We start from the raw sequence: 18,928 nt of genomic DNA on the forward strand, positions 1-18,928 counted from the left end.
CTTGTGTGCTTACCTACGGAGCTGACTAGGAGAGTAGCTTGTCTTTTGCCGAGTTTTCTTACAACAACGGATACCAAGCTAGTCTTCAGATGTCACCCTGTGAGGCTCTGTACGGGAGCAGGTGCAGGACACCTCTGATGTGGTCCGAGGTTGGTGAGAGAACTCTTTTTAGGCTAGCAACTATCAAAGAGGCTAAAGAGAATGTGAGCAAGGTAATTAGAGAGAACCTAAAGATTGCTCCGAGTCGCCAGAAGAGCTACGCAGATAAGAGAAGGAGGGACTTGTCCTTTAAAATTGGAGATCACGTTTACCTCAAAGTCTCACCGCTTCGAGGAACCAAGAGATTTCTGATTAAAGGAAAGCTTGCACCGAGATTTATGGGACCTTACCAGGTGGTTAAGCGAATTGGAGATCTCACCTACAAGGTTGCCTTACCGGAGAGCATGGCTGGAGTACACTCGGTGTTTCACGTCTCACAGCTAAGGAAGTGTCTGAGAGTTCCCGAGAAGGAGGTTCACACTGAAGCACTAGACCTGCAAGGTACCTTGGAGTGTTGGGATACGAGGTAGGCTACGCTAGCGCAAAACAAAATTTTTCTACCATGTAAACCAGGAAACTGCCGTATATCGATCACGGGATTACCACTCGACGCACTGGTGCGGAAGTTGTAGGATCACATCGGGGCAGCGAAGTCGATCAGCGTAGTCGAACATGTAGTCAATCACGTCAACATCCAGCAGCTCCTCAGCAGCTCGTCCACGTGCAGCAAAATCGTCCTCGTGCCGCGGCTCGTCGTGGCTCATCGGAACCTCATCCAAGTGCTGCAGGTGCAACACCTCCAAGGTATCCACATGTCCAGGGAGAAAGCATCGCAAGCCGGACTGCTAGGTCCGCGAGTTGCAACAGGGCAAGAGCGTGGGAGGCGCGGCAGATGTGTTTTCAGCCAAAGGGATAAAACCCTAGGGCGCCCCACCCCTCTATTTATAGAGGTTCCTGATGGGCCTCTGGGTCCGAGGCCCATTAGTACTTCTAAACCTGATCCAACTCGGATCATATCCGAATTGGGCTTCCAGCCCCTTAAGTGTGTGACCCAATGGGTTCGGACATGTATGGACATGGCCCGAGTACTCCTACTCGGCCCAATAGTCGGTAGCGGCCTCTAGCAAGATGTGCCAACTCCTATACACACACGAAGATCATATCAGATGAACCGTCACAACATCACGTACATGCTATTCCCTTTGCCTCACGATATTTGGTCTAGCTTCAAGCCGACCGCTCTTTCTCGATCCTGTAATTCGAAATCCCTTTGTAGGTTAACTCTTAACAGTACGTAGCATCGCCATGCATTTCCGGATCCGATCACTCAAGGGGCCTAGAGATATCACTCTCAATCAGAGAGAGGCAAATCCCATCTTGATTGACCATGCCTCACAGCATGCTTCCTGACAAACCCGAAAGCTACCTTTTTAACTACCCTGTTACGGTGTAGCGTTTGATAGCCCCTAAGTAAGTTGATCCACATCTTGAGTACATGCGACAATCTCAGGTCTAAGGACAAAGCGTACATGTTGTGTAAAGAGAGAACTACTTCTCATGTTGGGTCAGTCCTAGCACATGTCTCTACATATGCCTACATTATTAGTTTGACATCTCCATGTCTATAACTTGTGAAACATAGTCATCAACTAACATGTACTACTCTAATATTCATGTGTGTCCACACATGAACTCCGACTAGGGACAACTTTTAGAATAACCATACAAGTAAAGAGTTCCACATACAATTCACATAATTGCAGATCAATTCAAGTAGCCTTTAATGGATATTCAATGAACACAATATACAAATCGTAGATACAATCAGATATCATCATCGCTATGATTGCCTCTAGGGCATACCTCCAACAATCTCCCACTTGCACTATAGTCAATCTAGAATATATCTAATACCTATAGCTCTTATGTGCGCATCATGTTTAGACTGCGGGAGAGGCTTTATCAAGGGATCGGAAATATTCAGATCCGTGTGTATTTTTCATATCTTGATCTCACCCCGATTAACGAAGTCTCGAATAAGATGAAATCGCCGCATTACGTGTTTGTTCTTCTGGTGATTCCTTGGCTCCTTTGCTTGCGCAATTACCACATTGTTATCACAGTAGAGATTCAATGGGCTGGACGCGTTTGGGAACTGTTGGAGGTATGCCCTAGAGGCAATCATAGAGATGATGATATTCCATTTGTATCCATGATTTGTATATTGTGTTCATTGAATATCCATTAAAGGCTACTTGAATTGATTTGCAATTATGTGAATTGTATGTGAAACTCTTTACTTGTATGGTTATTCTAAAGTTGTCCCTAGTCGGAGTTCATGTGAGGACACACATGAATATTAGATTAGCACATGTATTAGTTGATGACTATGTTTCACAAGTCATGGACATGGAGATGTTGAACTAATAATGTGGACACATGTGGAGACATGTGTTAGGACTGACCCAACACGAGAAGTAGTTCTCTCTTCAAACAATATATACGCTTTGTCCTTAGACCTGAGATTGTCGCATGTATTCTAGATGTGGATTGACCTACTTAGGGGCTATCAAACGCTACGCCGTAATAGGGTAGTTATAAAGGTAGCTTTCGGGTTTGTCAAGAAGCATGCTATGAGACATGGTCAATCAAGATGGGATTTGCCCCTCTCTGATTGAGAGTGATATCTCTGGGCCCCTCGAGTGATCGGATCAGAAAATGCATGGCCATGCTACGTACGGTTAAGAGTTAACCTACAAAGGGATTCCGAATCACAGGATCGAGAAAGAGCGGTCGGCTTGAAGCTAGACCAAATATCGTGAGGCAAAGGGAATAGCATGTATATTATGTTGTGATGGTTCGTCTGATATGATCTTCGTGTGCGTATAGGAGTTGGCACGTCTTGCTAGAGGCCGCTACCGACTATTGGGCCGAGTAGGAGTACTCGGGCCATGTCTATACGTATCCGAACCCAAAGGGTCGCACACTTAAGGGGCTGGAAGCCCAAATCGGATTTGATCCGAGTTGGATTAGGTTTAGGAGTACTAATGGGCCTCGGATCCAGAGGCCCATCAGGAACCCCTATAAATAGAGGGGTGGGGGCGCCCTAGGGTTTTACACCTTTTGCGAAACACTTCTGCCGCGCCTCCCACGCCCTCGCCTGTTGCAACTCGCGGATCTAGCAATCCGGCTTGCGACGCTTCCTCCCTGCACGTGTGGATACCTTGGAGGTGTTGCGCCTGCAGCACTTGGACGAGCCATCGACGAGCCGCCGACGAGCCACGACGAGCTGACGACGAGCCGCGGCACCGGAGGCGATCTTGCTGTGCACGTGGACGAGCTGCTGAGGAGCTGCTGGACGTGATCGACTACGTACGACTACGTTGATCGACTACGTACGACTACGTGATCGTCTTCACTGCACCGACGCATATCTACATCTTCCGCACCAGTAGTGCGTCGAGTGGTAATCCCGTGATCCTTATACGGCAGCTCTTCTTGGTTATACGCGGTAGAAAATTTTGTTTTGCGCTAGCGTAGCCTACCTCGTATCCCAACAGTGGTATCAGAGCCTTAGCTGCTTAGTTTTGGATTCGGGATGTGTGCATATGGAGATATGCGAGTTCTCTGTTTGATCTATGTCCTGATTTCGTGCCCTTGCTGCAATGGTAGTGTAACGACATACTCCTACCGGTCGGTTTCCGCCATCGGAGTTAAGTGATACACGTAAACCCAGTTGCAGTGAGGGAAGATCAATATGATTGGTCGAATCGAGATCCAGGGTCATACGCCAGGCGCATTAGATGTGCTATAGTAGATGTGATCTACTGCCGGGGTCGGGTTTTTGCCGTATGCGCATGCTTCGGTAAATCAGCCGTAACTTTTCGGTACGATCTCGGATCGGGGCGATTTCTATACGAAAATTGATCTACAGAAAAAGTTACACGTGAATTTCAACCGCTTTGCCGTTTTCGGCGAAATTAGATTTCCCAAATTCGGCTTGGAAGATGGAGTTTCGGGCCTCCGAAGTTTGGAACGTTAGGACGCCTAACTCTATTTTGCAGGATGTATGCATGTATCTTGTGATCAGTATGGCCCCCTTGTGTATGTGATGCATGTGTGTAACTAATTCGTGACCTGCGTGTCGCGCGTACGGCAACACGGCAGGAGCCATATGTGTTGTCACTTTATTGTATTTAATGGTCTGCGTGCCAATCTGTGATGATCCAAGCAACTGTGTAATCTTCATTACTAGATTCTTTACTAGCTATTAGGCGTAATAGCATAGTTCTTGGAGGACTCATCACCAGGAGGATGGCGCACATGGAACATGGAGATGGAGATCACCATGGTGAACAGGTTCTATGGAGATGGAGATCACCATATGAAAACGGGCCATACTGTGTCACAACTGTGTGAATGCTATTCTATTTATGTTTTACTTTCTGCATGCTGTGATGTTAGAAGTAGAACGATCCCTCACAAAGTTTAAGTTAGTATGCCCTCCCAACTAAAACTTGCACCGTCCCATGTCTTGTACAATTAGTGGTGGGTCTATGAAATTAGGGTGCCACTAGTTTTCCTTGACTAGACGGGTTTGTGTCGGACACTTACACGCATAAGGGTTGGTTAGCTTAACGAGGTCATCTTAACGGTTAAGGACCTTGGGGCATAAAGGTTGGGCGCCGAGACATAGAGATGTCACCCAACAACAGGAGTCATATGTGATATGATTAGCAAAAGTTGCTTACCGATCTACCTCGTTTGCTAGCGGTGATGCTAAAGCTCACTAGTAGACTTGTTAGTTGTGGATCCTGAATCACTAAGTTTCAATAGAGGGATATTGATTTTAGTGGGAGTAGATTCTGTTAAAATAGTTTAAATGTAATTTGCTCTATCATGGATACGTTTGTCTTAGTGTATTTTGCATTACTTTTGTTGTAGATTAAATGGCACCTAGCAACACCACCGCATCGTTTGCTTTGCGTTCGGTCCTTGAGAAGGACAAGTTGAATGGAACAAACTACTCGGATTGGATCCGTAACCTGAGAATTGTTCTCAGGGCTGAGAAAAAGGAAGATGTTCTAGACACCCCACTACCACCAGTACCTGCTGATGATGCAACTGCTGCCGTTAAGGCTGCTTACAAGAAGGCATTTGATGCTAATCTTGAGGTAAGCTGCCTTATGCTTGCTTGCATGGAACCCGAGCTGCAGATGCAGTTCGAAACAAATCATGAGGCTTACGATATGATCGTGGCGCTCAAGGACATGTTCCAGACACAGGCTAGGACCGAAAGGTTCAATGTGTCCAAAGCCTTTCTGGAGTGCAAGTTAGCAGAAGGCGCAGCAGTAGGACCACATGTAATCAAGATGGTTGGTTACACTCAGCGATTGGAGAAGCTGGGCTTCCCAATGGGCAAAGAGTTGGCCACTGACTTCATTCTCTCATCTCTTCCGCCTAGCTATGGGAACTTCATCTCGAACTACCATATGCATGGGACGGAGAAGGGTCTGAATGAGCTGTGTGGTATGCTCAAGACAGCAGAGGTAGACATTAAGAAAAGCGCTAGTACCAGCCATGTGATGGCTGTACAGAACAAGCCTACTTTTAAGAAGAAGGGCAATTCTTGGAAGAAGAAGGGCAAGGCTGGAACGTCCAAGCCAAACCCACCGCCCAAGGCTAAAGCTGGACCTGCTCCAGATAAAGAGTGCTTTTACTGTCATGAACTTGGTCACTGGAAGAGAAACTGCAAGCAGTACCTAGCTTCGTTGAAGAACGGCGGAAGTAAGAGTACTTCTACCTCAGGTACGCTTGTTGTTAATGTTATAGACAACATATTTCTCGCTGATACAGTTATTAATTCTTGGGTATTTGATACCGGATCGGTTGCTCATATTTGCAATTCGATGCAGGGAATGATAAGAAGTAGAAGCGTGGAAAGAGGAGAAGTTGATTTCCGCGTGGGCAATAATGCAAGAGTTGCTGCTTTGACCGTCGGGACGATGCAACTCCACCTCCCGTCAGGATTTATTATGGAGTTGAATAATTGTTATTTTGTTCCTAGTTTAAGTCGAAACATTTTGTCTCCTTCATGTTTGATGAGGGATGGTTATTCATTTGCGAGTGAAAACAATGGTTGTGTGATCTCTAAGAATAATATGTTTATGGCTTTTGCACCCATTGTGAATGGATTATTTGTTTTAAATCTTGATGGTTCACCTGTCTGTAATGTAAGTGCTAAAAGGCCTCGGCCTAATGATTTGAGTCCTACCTACTTGTGGCATTGTCGTTTGGGTCAAATAAGTGATAAGCGCATGAAGAAGCTCCATTCTGATGGACTTCTAACTTCGTTTGATTTTGAATCATACGAGACATGTGAGGCTTGCTTGCTAGGCAAGATGACCAAGACGCCTTTCACAGGATTTCCTGAGAGAGCAGTAGACTTGTTGGAACTCGTACATAGTGATGTATGCGGACCAATGAGCACGACGGCTAGAGGAGGATTCCAATACTTCATAACTTTTACTGATGATTTTAGTAGATATGGCTATGTCTACTTGATGAGGCACAAGTCCGAAACCTTTGAAAAGTTCAAGGAATTTCAGAATGAAGTTGAAAATCAGCGTGGCAAGAAAATTAAGGCCTTACGATCTGATCGTGGAGGCGAGTATTTGAGCCACGAGTTTAGCAATCATCTAAAGAGTTGCGGAATTGTTCCACAACTTACGCCGCCTGGAACACCTCAGAGAAACGGTGTGTCCGAGCGACGTAATCGAACTTTGTTAGACATGGTTCGATCAATGATGAGCCAGTCGGACCTACCGTTGTCATTTTGGGGATACGCTCTAGAAACAGCAGCTTTCACACTAAATAGGGTACCATCTAAATCCGTAGTTAAGACACCATATGAGATATGGACTGGAAAGGTTCCCAGTTTGTCTTTTCTAAAGATTTGGGGATGTGAAGTGTTTGTCAAGCGACTTCAGTCGGACAAGATCACACCCAAGTCGGATAAGTGCATTTTCGTGGGATATCCAAAGGAAACTTTGGGATATTATTTCTACAACCGATCAGAAGGCAAAGTGTTTGTCGCTCGGAACGGGGTTTTCCTAGAGAAAGAGTTTCTCAAAGGAGAAAAGAGTGGAAAGACAGTGCATCTTGAAGAAGTTCAAGATGAGCCAATCGGGCAAGAATCAATGAGTGATGCTAACGTAGCAGAACAAGTTGAGATACCCATGGCAAGAGAAGCACCGCCACAACCACGAAGGTCGGCAAGGCTCCGCGAAATGCGAGAAATATTATTGTTGGACAATGATGAGCCTGCGACATATGCAGAAGCAATGATGGACCCAGACTCCGAAAAATGGCAGAGTGCCATGCAATCCGAAATAGAGTCCATGGGAGACAATCAAGTTTGGAACTTGGTTGACCCGCCTGATGGTGTTAAAGCCATAGAGTGCAAGTGGATCTATAAGAAGAAAAAGGACATGGATGGAAATGTTCACATCTACAAAGCACGACTTGTCGCAAAAGGTTTTCGACAAGTTCAAGGAGTTGACTACGACGAGACCTTCTCGCCCGTAGTGATGCTTAAGTCCATTCGGATTATTCTAGCTATAGCTGCATATTTTGATTATGAGATATGGCAGATGGATGTCAAGACAGCTTTCCTGAATGGAAACCTAGCTGAGGACGTGTATATGATACAGCCCGAGGGTTTTGTCGATCCGAAAAATGCTGGAAAGGTATGCAAGCTTCAGAGATCCATTTATGGATTGAAGCAAGCATCTAGGAGTTGGAACATTCGTTTTGATGAAGTGGTCAAAGGGTTTGACTTCACCAAGAACGAAGAAGAGTCTTGTGTTTACAAGAAGGTTAGTGGGAGCTCTGTAGTATTTCTAATCTTATATGTGGATGACATATTACTGATTGGAAATAACATTCCTATGCTTGAGTCCGTAAAGACTTCACTGAAAAATAGTTTTTCGATGAAGGACTTAGGGGAAGCGGCATATATTCTGGGCATTAAGATCTATAGAGATAGATCGAGAAGGCTTATAGGTTTGAGCCAAGATACTTATATTGACAAAGTGTTGAAGCGGTTCAGCATGGAAGAGGCAAAGAAAGGGTTCTTGCCTATGTCACATGGCATACATCTCAGCAAGACTCAGTGTCCTTCGACTGCTGATGAGCGGGATCGCATGAGTAGAGTACCATATGCCTCGGCTATTGGATCTATCATGTATGCAATGATAAGTACTCGCCCAGATGTTTCATATGCGCTAAGTATGACAAGCAGACACCAATCTGATCCAGGTGAGAGTCACTGGACAGCGGTAAAAAACATTCTTAAGTACTTGAGAAGGACTAAAGATATGTTCCTCGTCTATGGAGGTCAGGAGGAGCTCGTTGTAACAGGTTACACCGATGCTAGTTTCCAAACCGACAGAGATGATTCAAAGTCACAATCAGGATTTGTGTTCACACTGAATGGTGGTGCTGTTAGTTGGAAGAGTTCCAAGCAGGAGACGGTGGCCGATTCTACGACGGAAGCCGAGTACATCGCGGCTTCGGAAGCCGCGAAGGAAGGTGTTTGGATAAGGAATTTCCTCATTGAGCTTGGTGTGTTCCCGAATGCGTCCAGCCCATTGAATCTCTACTGTGATAATAATGGGGCAATTGCGCAAGCAAAGGAGCCAAGGAACCACCAGAAGAACAAACACGTAATGCGGCGATTTCATCTCATTCGAGACTTCGTTAACCGGGGTGAGATCAAGATATGCAAAATACACACGGATCTGAACATTTCTGATCCGTTGACAAAACCACTCCCGCAGGCTAAGCATGATGCGCATGTAAGAGCTATGGGTATTAGGTACCTTCTAGATTGACTCTAGTGCAAGTGGGAGACTGTTGGAGGTATGCCCTAGAGGCAATCATAGAGATGATGATATTCCATTTGTATCCATGATTTGTATATTGTGTTCATTGAATATCCATTAAAGGCTACTTGAATTGATTTGCAATTATGTGAATTGTATGTGAAACTCTTTACTTGTATGGTTATTCTAAAGTTGTCCCTAGTCGGAGTTCATGTGAGGACACACATGAATATTAGATTAGCACATGTATTAGTTGATGACTATGTTTCACAAGTCATGGACATGGAGATGTTGAACTAATAATGTGGACACATGTGGAGACATGTGTTAGGACTGACCCAACACGAGAAGTAGTTCTCTCTTTAAACAACATATACGCTTTGTCCTTAGACCTGAGATTGTCGCATGTATTCTAGATGTGGATTGACCTACTTAGGGGGCTATCAAACGCTACGCCGTAATAGGGTAGTTATAAAGGTAGCTTTCGGGTTTGTCAAGAAGCATGCTATGAGACATGGTCAATCAAGATGGGATTTGCCCCTCTCTGATTGAGAGTGATATCTCTGGGCCCCTCGAGTGATCGGATCAGAAAATGCATGGCCATGCTACGTACGGTTAAGAGTTAACCTACAAAGGGATTCCGAATCACAGGATCGAGAAAGAGCGGTCGGCTTGAAGCTAGACCAAATATCGTGAGGCAAAGGGAATAGCATGTATATTATGTTGTGATGGTTCGTCTGATATGATCTTCGTGTGCGTATAGGAGTTGGCACGTCTTGCTAGAGGCCGCTACCGACTATTGGGCCGAGTAGGAGTACTCGGGCCATGTCTATACGTATCCGAACCCAAAGGGTCGCACACTTAAGGGGCTGGAAGCCCAAATCGGATTTGATCCGAGTTGGATTAGGTTTAGGAGTACTAATGGGCCTCGGATCCAGAGGCCCATCAGGAACCCCTATAAATAGAGGGGTGGGGGCGCCCTAGGGTTTTACACCTTTTGCGAAACACTTCTGCCGCGCCTCCCACGCCCTCGCCTGTTGCAACTCGCGGATCTAGCAATCCGGCTTGCGACGCTTCCTCCCTGCACGTGTGGATACCTTGGAGGTGTTGCGCCTGCAGCACTTGGACGAGCCATCGACGAGCCGCCGACGAGCCACGACGAGCCGACGACGAGCCGCGGCACCGGAGGCGATCTTGCTGTGCACGTGGACGAGCTGCTGAGGAGCTGCTGGACGTGATCGACTACGTACGACTACGTTGATCGACTACGTACGACTACGTGATCGTCTTCACTGCACCGACGCATATCTACATCTTCCGCACCAGTAGTGCGTCGAGTGGTAATCCCGTGATCCTTATACGGCAGCTCTTCCTGGTTATACGCGGTAGAAAATTTTGTTTTGCGCTAGCGTAGCCTACCTCGTATCCCAACAGGAACACACCAAGCTCAATAAGGAAATTCCTTATCCAAACACCCTCCTTCGCGGCTTTTGAAGCCATGATGTACTCGGCCTCTGTTGTAGAATCGGTCACCGTCTCCTGCTTGGAACTCTTCCAACTAACAGCACTACCATTTAGCGTGAACACAAATCCTAATTGTGACTTTGAATCATCTCTGTTGGTTTGGAAACTAGCATCGGTGTAACCTGTTACAACGAGCTCCTCCTCACCTCCATAGACAAGGAACATATATTTAGTCCTTCTTAAGTACTTAAGAATGTTTTTCACTGCTGTCCAGTGACTCTCACCTGGATCAGACTGGTGTCTGCTTGTCATACTTAGCACATATGAAACATCTGGGCGAGTACTTATCATTGCATACATGATAGATCCAATAGCCGAGGCATATGGCACTCTACTCATGCGATCCCGCTCATCAGCAGCCGAAGGACACTGAGTCTTGCTGAGATGTATGCCATGTGACATAGGCAAGAACCCTTTCTTCGCCTCTTCCATGCTGAACCGCTTCAACACTTTGTCAATGAAAGTATCTTGGCTTAATCCTATAAGCCTTCTCGATCTATCTCTATAGATCTTAATGCCCAGAATATATGCTGCTTCCCCTAAGTCCTTCGTCAAAAAACTATTTTTCAGTATAGACTTTACAGACTCAAGCATAGGAATGTTATTTCCAATCAGCAATATGTCATCCACATATAAGATTAGAAATACTACAAAGCTCCCACTAACCTTCTTGTAAACACAAGACTTTTCCTCGTTTTTGGTGAAGCCAAACCCTTTGACCGCTTCATCAAATGAATGTTTCAACTCCTGGATGCTTGCTTCAATCCATAAATGGATCTTTTAAGCTTGCATACTTTTTCAACATTTTTTGGATCGACAAAACCCTTGGGCTGTATCATATACACGTCCTTAGTTAGGTTTCCATTAAGAAAGCTGTCTTGACATCCATCTGCCATATCTCATAATCGAAATATGCAGCTATAGCTAGAATAATCCAAATGGACTTAAGCATCACTACTGGCGAGAAGTTCTCGTCGTAGTCAACTCCTTGAACTTCTCAAAAACCTTTTGCAACAAGTCATGCTTTATAGATGTGAACACCGGCCGCCTGAGCTGGAGCACTGGCTATAGATGTGCACGGGCGGATGGGACGTGAGCACCGGCCACCTGAGCTGGAGCACACTACTACGCCCATGACCCGCTCCATGCCCCTGTTTTCGCGCTGGAGGCCCTGGATGTGTGCCATGCCACTGCGCCCGAGCTGCCGCCTTGTCCCGGCCGCCCATGTCATCGGCGCCGCGCCCCCAAGCCCTAGTGCACCGCCGACCCGCTCTAAGCCCTAACCCTAGCCTCGCCAATATATATAAGGGCACCTAAGGGCTCTCCAGCCATTCACCTAGGCTCCGCCCATCCACCGCCGTCCACCTGAGAGGAAAGAAGGAAGGGAGGAAGGAGGAGAAGAAAGGAAAGGGATGGAGGAGGTGAAGAAGAGGAGAAGAGGGGGAAAGGAGGCCGCCCGCGGGAGGAGCCGGAGCCGTTGAGGAGGACATCACCGTCCGAAGCCACCCGAGTGCCACTGCCGTTCACCGCCGACTTCGCCTTAGCCTCTCTGAGCTTACCACCCTCCCTTGTCCTTTGGCATCACATACCAACCCTCGTGTTGCCGCCGTTGCCATGTAGAAGGGCCGCCGCCTTGCCGCCGGTCGCCGTGAACCCAGGACACCGGGGCCCCACGGGCCACCGTGGCCGTGCCGTGGCCAAGGTCCGCCTCGTGCCTGCACGCGCTCCGATGCTTGCGCCCTTGTCGAGCCGCTCCGCACCGCGCCACGCCCATGCCGTGCCGTGCCGTGCCGTGCCACGCCCGTGTCGAGCCGCTCCGCACCGCGTTCGCCCATGGGCTCTCGTCCACCGGCGCGCACGCACCCGTGCCCTGCCGCACCGCCACCGACCACCATGCCAGCGCCCGTGTGGCAGAGCCACATGGATAAAATCCGCCATGCAGCGCTGATGTGTCCCTAGGCCAGGGCCCACTAACAAGCTAACGGGCTCATTGACCTATGGGGCCCACCGCTGACCGTTGACCGGGTCAACGCTGACCGTCAGCGTGACGTCAATAGGACACATGGCACACCCTCATGCTGCCACGTGGCCCAATCAGATGCTGACCTTAAATAATAAATATTTTCTGAAATTATTTAAATAACTAAAAAATTCATAACTAATTCATTTTAACTCTGAGAAATATGAAACCAGTTGCATTAAATTCATAAAATCGAGCCCGTGCTGTTTGTAGGAAGTTAGTTGTTATTTGGATCTTCTAAATTTGGCTTTCTTGGAGTTTTTTTACCTATATGTAATGCCGTTTAATTTACTTTACGTCGTATCTCGTTCTGATCACACTCGAGCTACGACCCGGAAGACCTTCAAGACCCCGACTATGCCGAGGAGGATCCAATAGACTATGGACAAGGTGTCATGTCACTCCCAATCATATAGATCCTATGCATGCTTAGTTGCTATTGCTTTATTTATATTCCTTGATGCTGATGGATTGCATAGCAAATGTTTTTAGCCATGCCTTGATAATTGTTTATCATGTTTTCCTTGTTTACCTACTTTTGTGGATTAGCTACAGACCCCTAGATAGTCCACCGCTCATATATTCATATACATGCTTTTGAGTTATGAATGGGTATTTGCCATGGTTTTGGTGATGGGATTCTTTGAACACTCTCGAGTGTGTTTTGGGTGAGTGTGACTCCTTGACGTGTTCTTGGTTGGAGTGAGCCATGGTTGGTACTGAGGAGTGCCTTGTTGGGAGAGAGCATTCTAGACTCTCTCTATACCCGTACTTGTGGCGGGTACCTTAGCAAGTGGCGTACTTGTACGTTGCGGGTACTTCAGCACATACTTGTTTGTAGAGTGCTCGCTCTCAGCCGCTTAAGGACTGAGTCAGTTTACCACTAGATGTTTCTGCTATGTAGATGTTTTACCTTTCTTGATTCAGTCCAGATGGACTTGTACCGGCATGTGCCGTTGAGATGTACTTGTTATCAAGTTATTTATGATATTTTTACTCTGTTGCTCTTTATATTTTTGTGTTGGTATGGATTTGTACTATCTGAGACAGGGATTCACACGTGATAGCCTTCTTGGAACTATCACTGAGGTGCGTAGGCTTGAATTCTTAGAAATCGGAATTCGGGTCCGTTTCAGAACTTTTAATGGAGGAGGCTGAGGAGTTGTGTGATCGCATCGGTATCTTTGTTGAGGGTGAGTTCCATTGCCTTGAAACTCCAAATGAGGTTTGCACACAAGAGGAACAAAACTCTACAAGAATGCATCTAAATGTTCACTTTTGTTAAGTCATTTTGATCAAGAAGTTAGACATTGTCCTTGCAGCTAAAGGCTAGGTATGGCGGTACCCGGACCCTGACAATCATGACGGGTCCAGAACACAAGGGAGAGGTGGAGAAGCTGGCGTACAAAATGTATAGTATGTCTAGAACGCAAAAATTCATATTGCCTCAGTGGGAGGTGAGGCTGCATGATGTGTTCAGGGTGGTTGATATGCTGCGCGGTGCGTTACCGGTGCTGCGGTGGGGGGGTGGAAGATGCTACACTGGAGGATGTCTTCATCAGAGTGGTCAAGGAGGCTTAGGTGTTTGATGAGATGTCCTATAGCTATTAGTGTACCGGATTCATAATCTAATAACAACAAAGCAACAACACGTACGGTATAGAGCAGAGGGCTAATTTCTGGCACTAGTAGAGAACTCACCTTCCTTGCGCCCCATTTTGTCCCAGTTTAAAGTTGGCCCGGGACAAAAGGTTCACCAACTGGGACTAAAGCTCGGTTACTAGCGGGAGCTCACCAACCGGGACCTTTTATCCTGGTTGCAAAGGCTTGTGGAAAAAAATGATCCTGAGAGGCCTTTTATCCCGGTTTGAAACAACAACCGGGATACCGGGATAAAAGGGTCGAGAGCCTTTTATCCCGGTTTGTAATACCAACCCGGATAAAAGGGGGTCTTTTATCCCGGTTGGTGTTTCAAACCGAGATAAAAGGGTCCCCAACGAGGTGGCTGAAAGAGGACTAAATCCCTCGAACCCTTTGATCCCGGTTTGTGTTTCCAACCGGGATAAAAGACCCCTTTTGTCCCGGTTGGTGTTTCCAACCGGGATAAAAGGGTCCCCACGAGTTAATACAAAAGGATTGCATCCCCTATATAGTCAGATGTGCTCTGTAGGTGAGATGGCAAGGAAGCTACGCGCGAGGCTGGAGGTCGTGGGTTCGAATCCCACGCAGCGCGCACGCGCATATTTCACGTGAAAAATCATTTGACTTGTGACTTGTGACTTGCGACGTGCGCGTGTGGCGGGGCCTCCTGGGATTTCTTTTTTTTTTTGCATCGCCTGGCGTGGTGACCTATTTTATCCCGGTTGGTATTACCAACCGGGATAAAAGGGGGTCTTTAGTCCCGGTTGAGTGACCCAGGACAAAAGACCCCCCCCTTTTGTCTCGGTTGGTTTATCCCGGATGGATTTTCGGGAGATTTGTACCCTACCAACTGGGATTAATACCAAGTTCTCTACCAGTGTGGTCTTTCTAGGGTGAAGTTTTGAAAACTTTTCAAAATTTCAATGAATAACATATATTTGTTTTGGATACACGAGCAGTATTGGCTGGTGTGCTAGATTGCGGATATAAATATGGCAATACAGGATTACAGCACATATGTTTTTTCATTTAAGAATGTGCAATGCATATATTTCATTAAGTGAAAATGATTGCCAAGAAGTTACAAACACACATAACAGCAACAGGGTGGAAGCCAACAGCACAGTTACTAGTCATTTCTTAAATTGCTGGATTAACCCTTTTTGTTTACAATACTAGTTTCCGTGAAACAGTTTTTATCTAATACTCTTTAGGTTGTTATAAGCGTTATAATCTTTTCATTTATACAATGAGAGTTAGAAGTTGTCATGGAGATCATCTCTACATTTTCATTTTACCGAGGATTGAGTTTGGTCAATACACGTTCTTTCGAAATGCCGGAGGGACCACGGCTGTGAAAAGGATCTAATGTAATGTGTGATACTGTGATTACTGGGAAACGTTAGGGAAAAGAGGCATGTTATTTTATGGGAGGCCGAAAGGCATTTATATGCTCATGTTCTGAAATTTGCATGATTTAATTGGAAGCAAAAGATGTTTGTATCTTGTATGCAATATTCAAATGATTATCTACAGAGATTCATCAATATTTGAATTGAACCACACTACAGAAAATATGGCCTCCAGTGACTGAAGCGTCCCCACATAAGTAGAGACTAAATGTGTTGCAAATATCAGTCCCAGGAGGCTGATAGCACATTATTCCAAATAATTCAGTTACCGTACAACTCCCGAGGGAGTGGGCGTGAAAGCCACGCAGCGATAAGAAGCAAATAAATAACAGCAGCTAACCAAGCGACTGCCAAAAGACAGCACTCGGGACTACACGGCAACAGAAGCATCTTGCAAAGGTCAACACCACAGGCAGCGTTGGGTGCGGACACAACCTCCTACTCAAAGTCCTCGGCGATGAAGTCTGGATCTTCCTCTGTAGCAACGAAGCAAGGGTGAGTACAAAAGTACTCAACAAGTCCAACCCCATCCACGGAGGGGGATACAATCAAGTATATGCACAGGATATAACAAGGATAGGCTAAGGTTCATTTGCAATAAAGCTAGATTTTCAACACATGCACGGGTTTGTTTTCAAAAGAGTTTTTGTAAAGCTTTTCTTTAGTAACCGAAACATTGAGCAGGGTTGATCCTACACAAAGGATCCAAATTTTATTGCTATCGGACTCCCCGTCCGCCATAGCTCACGGCACAACTATCAGACACTTCCAATATCCAACACACACACCATGAAACCATCCATTCCCAAGTGCTACCCGAATAGGTTTTAATTCAGCAGAGGTTGTACACTTTTCCCACAAGTAGGGTACCGCAGCACGATCACCTTAGTGCCGGTGCGGATGCTAACAAGTCATTACCCACCTTAGCTAAGACTGACTAGTCCACACGGAAACACCCAAGGGGTTAACGACTCATCCACGAGGCCGTCACCGGGACCTAAGTCACCAAGATCTTACTCCTTTTCCATGGGCTTCCATTGCTCACCAGCACACTCGAAGACTAATAGTTCAGCTAGTGGGATTTATGCTAAGCCGTTGCCCATACAACGGTCGAGTGGTTGCACGATGGTTGAATTAGGCAAGATGACACATCAACTCGGTCCTTAACCATGACAAGATGGATATCTCCCAACTTTGCTCAACCACTAAGGTACGAGCCCAACATTCTGGCATTTCACACAAGAAACACCCATCCATCTCATCTATACATTCCTTGCCTTTGAACCCAGAAACCCATTTTCCCATTTGAACACACTCACGCATTTATTCTCCAAATAAATCATTGTAATCATGATTGAAGTTGAGTAACGAATTCCTAAGCATTCTAGCAGTAGTTATCATCTAAACAGAGCAAGTCATATTTAGGGATAAACATAGGATAACAAGGAATATTCATAACAATCAAGGGGTGGCTATCCAACCATGTCTTGCAATAAAACAGTATGCATTTTATAAAACAGGCCAATAGGTTGTGTTTGAAAAACTAGGAATTGAATATGCATCAAAGGGTGAGATTAGACTTGCCGTCTTCAAAGCCTTCCAAGAGTTCCGGCTCATGCTGTTGGTCCTCGGGCTCAGGCTCGCGGTCAAACTCCTCCTCATGCTCCTCCTCGGGTACTTCACGATCTACGGCACACACAAACGGGCACACAAATAAATAAAAGAAAATCGGTTTTTACCCGTTAAGCTCCGAACATAAAACGCGAACGAAAAATAGGTAAGATGAGTATTTTTGGGAAATTTGGATATGGATCGGCGGAAGTATACTGGAGGATGACGTGGTCGAATTTGGGATTAATTGGAGGAAGTTTGGCGCATGAAATGACGAGTTAAACATGGATTAGGGGCTTAAAAAGGAGGTTTAGGACTGATTTGCGAGGAACCAGGGACCTGTTTGTAAATACTTTTGAGAGTGGAAGGGCAGATCTGTGAAAATATCTTGAAAGTGGTGGAAGGACTTATATGTAATTTGAGGAAAATTGGGGGTTAGATCGGAATTGGGGAAACTTTAGCTCTTCTTCTTCCAGGAACTTGGGGAGAGAGAGAGAGGGGAGGTGGCCGGCGGTGGCCGGCCGGCTGGCGGCGAGCCGTGGGCGGAGGGGGTGGAGGAAGTGGAGGGGGATCCATTTTGCTATTTACCTTGGGGAACTTGGAGATGGGAGAGGGGCAGCCGGCGGTGGGCAAGGCGGCAGCGGCGCACGGTGCTTTGTGGCGGCGGTGGAGTTGATGCGGGTGGCGGGTACTAGTTTTCCGGGAGAGGGGTGGGATGTGGCGGTGGTGGCCGGGGCGTCGCCCTTTTGTAGGCCGGCGGGGGCGCGACGGCCGGCGTCAAGGAGTGGGGGCCGGGCCGGCAGCGGTGTGCGGTGCGGGGACCGGTAGGCGTGGCGGGGCTCGGTGTTGCGTGCAGCTCGGGGGCTGGCGGTGCACGGCGGGCGGCACGGCACCGGTGGCGGGGCCGGGCCGGCGGCGGTGCAGGGGACCGGCTCAGGTCGGCAGGCAGTGCCGGCGCCGGGCGCGGCGTAGACCGAGCAGCGGCCGAGCGCCCGAGAGGGTAGGCGCAGGCGGGGCCGGGGCCAGCGGGGCCAGGGGCCGGCGCCAGGAGGAGGCCAAGCGCCTGGGGCTGGGGGAAATAAATGCGCCAGGGGGGCGACGGCCAGTGGAGGTGGCGCTAGGCGCCAAGGAGATGTGGCACCAGGAAGAAGAAAGGAGGAGGGAGAAAAAGAAGAAGGAAGAAGAAAGAGAAGGAGAGAAAGAAGAGAAAAAGGAAAAATTAAAGAAATGGGAGGAAAAAGAGAAAAAGAAAGGGGATGCCGACGGCGATTGCGGCACACGGTCGGAGCACACGCGGTGGTCTGTCGACCAGCACGCGGCGAAAATTATGGCGGTAAATGATGGCTGTCAGCATGGGTGCCGGGACGGCGAAATCGCCGGGAAGAGTTTGGATTTTCGGAAGCTCAACGATAAAAAGATTTTGAAAGAAATTTTTAACGCGTGATTTAAGTTGGTAATTTTTGCGGATGTTACAGTGACGTTTCATTTATGTCGATAAAGTTAGTTTTTCGTCATGTTTTGTAATTTGTGACGCTCGTTCGATGAAAATCCGTTCATCACCTATACCTTGTTATAAAGGCATTCAGTGACAAAAATAAGTTTTTTCATTATAGATTTTATTGTGGCGGAACTGCTCAGATTAACCTGACTAAAGTGTACTCAACCTTGCCTCAAATGCGAATAGTCACTTAACCGAATTAAAATGGTAGTCCGTCAGGTTTCACCCGATAAAACTACTTATCTCAGATTGAAAGAAAGCATACACACACGAAGGCGAGTCCAGAGATTACAACAAT

The 18,928-nt window shown here is 46.9% G+C and overlaps 1 pseudogene; it reads left to right on the plus strand.

The window, feature by feature from the left end:
• LOC101768192 overlaps nt 1–14,079 on the plus strand; it is a 45,035-nt pseudogene extending 30,956 nt beyond the window's left edge.
• Nucleotides 14,080–18,928: the final 4,849 nt, after the last annotated feature.

The sequence above is a fragment of the Setaria italica genome, chromosome VI (genome assembly GCF_000263155.2).
Source record: "Setaria italica strain Yugu1 chromosome VI, Setaria_italica_v2.0, whole genome shotgun sequence".
Classification (NCBI taxonomy): Eukaryota; Viridiplantae; Streptophyta; class Magnoliopsida; order Poales; family Poaceae; genus Setaria; species Setaria italica.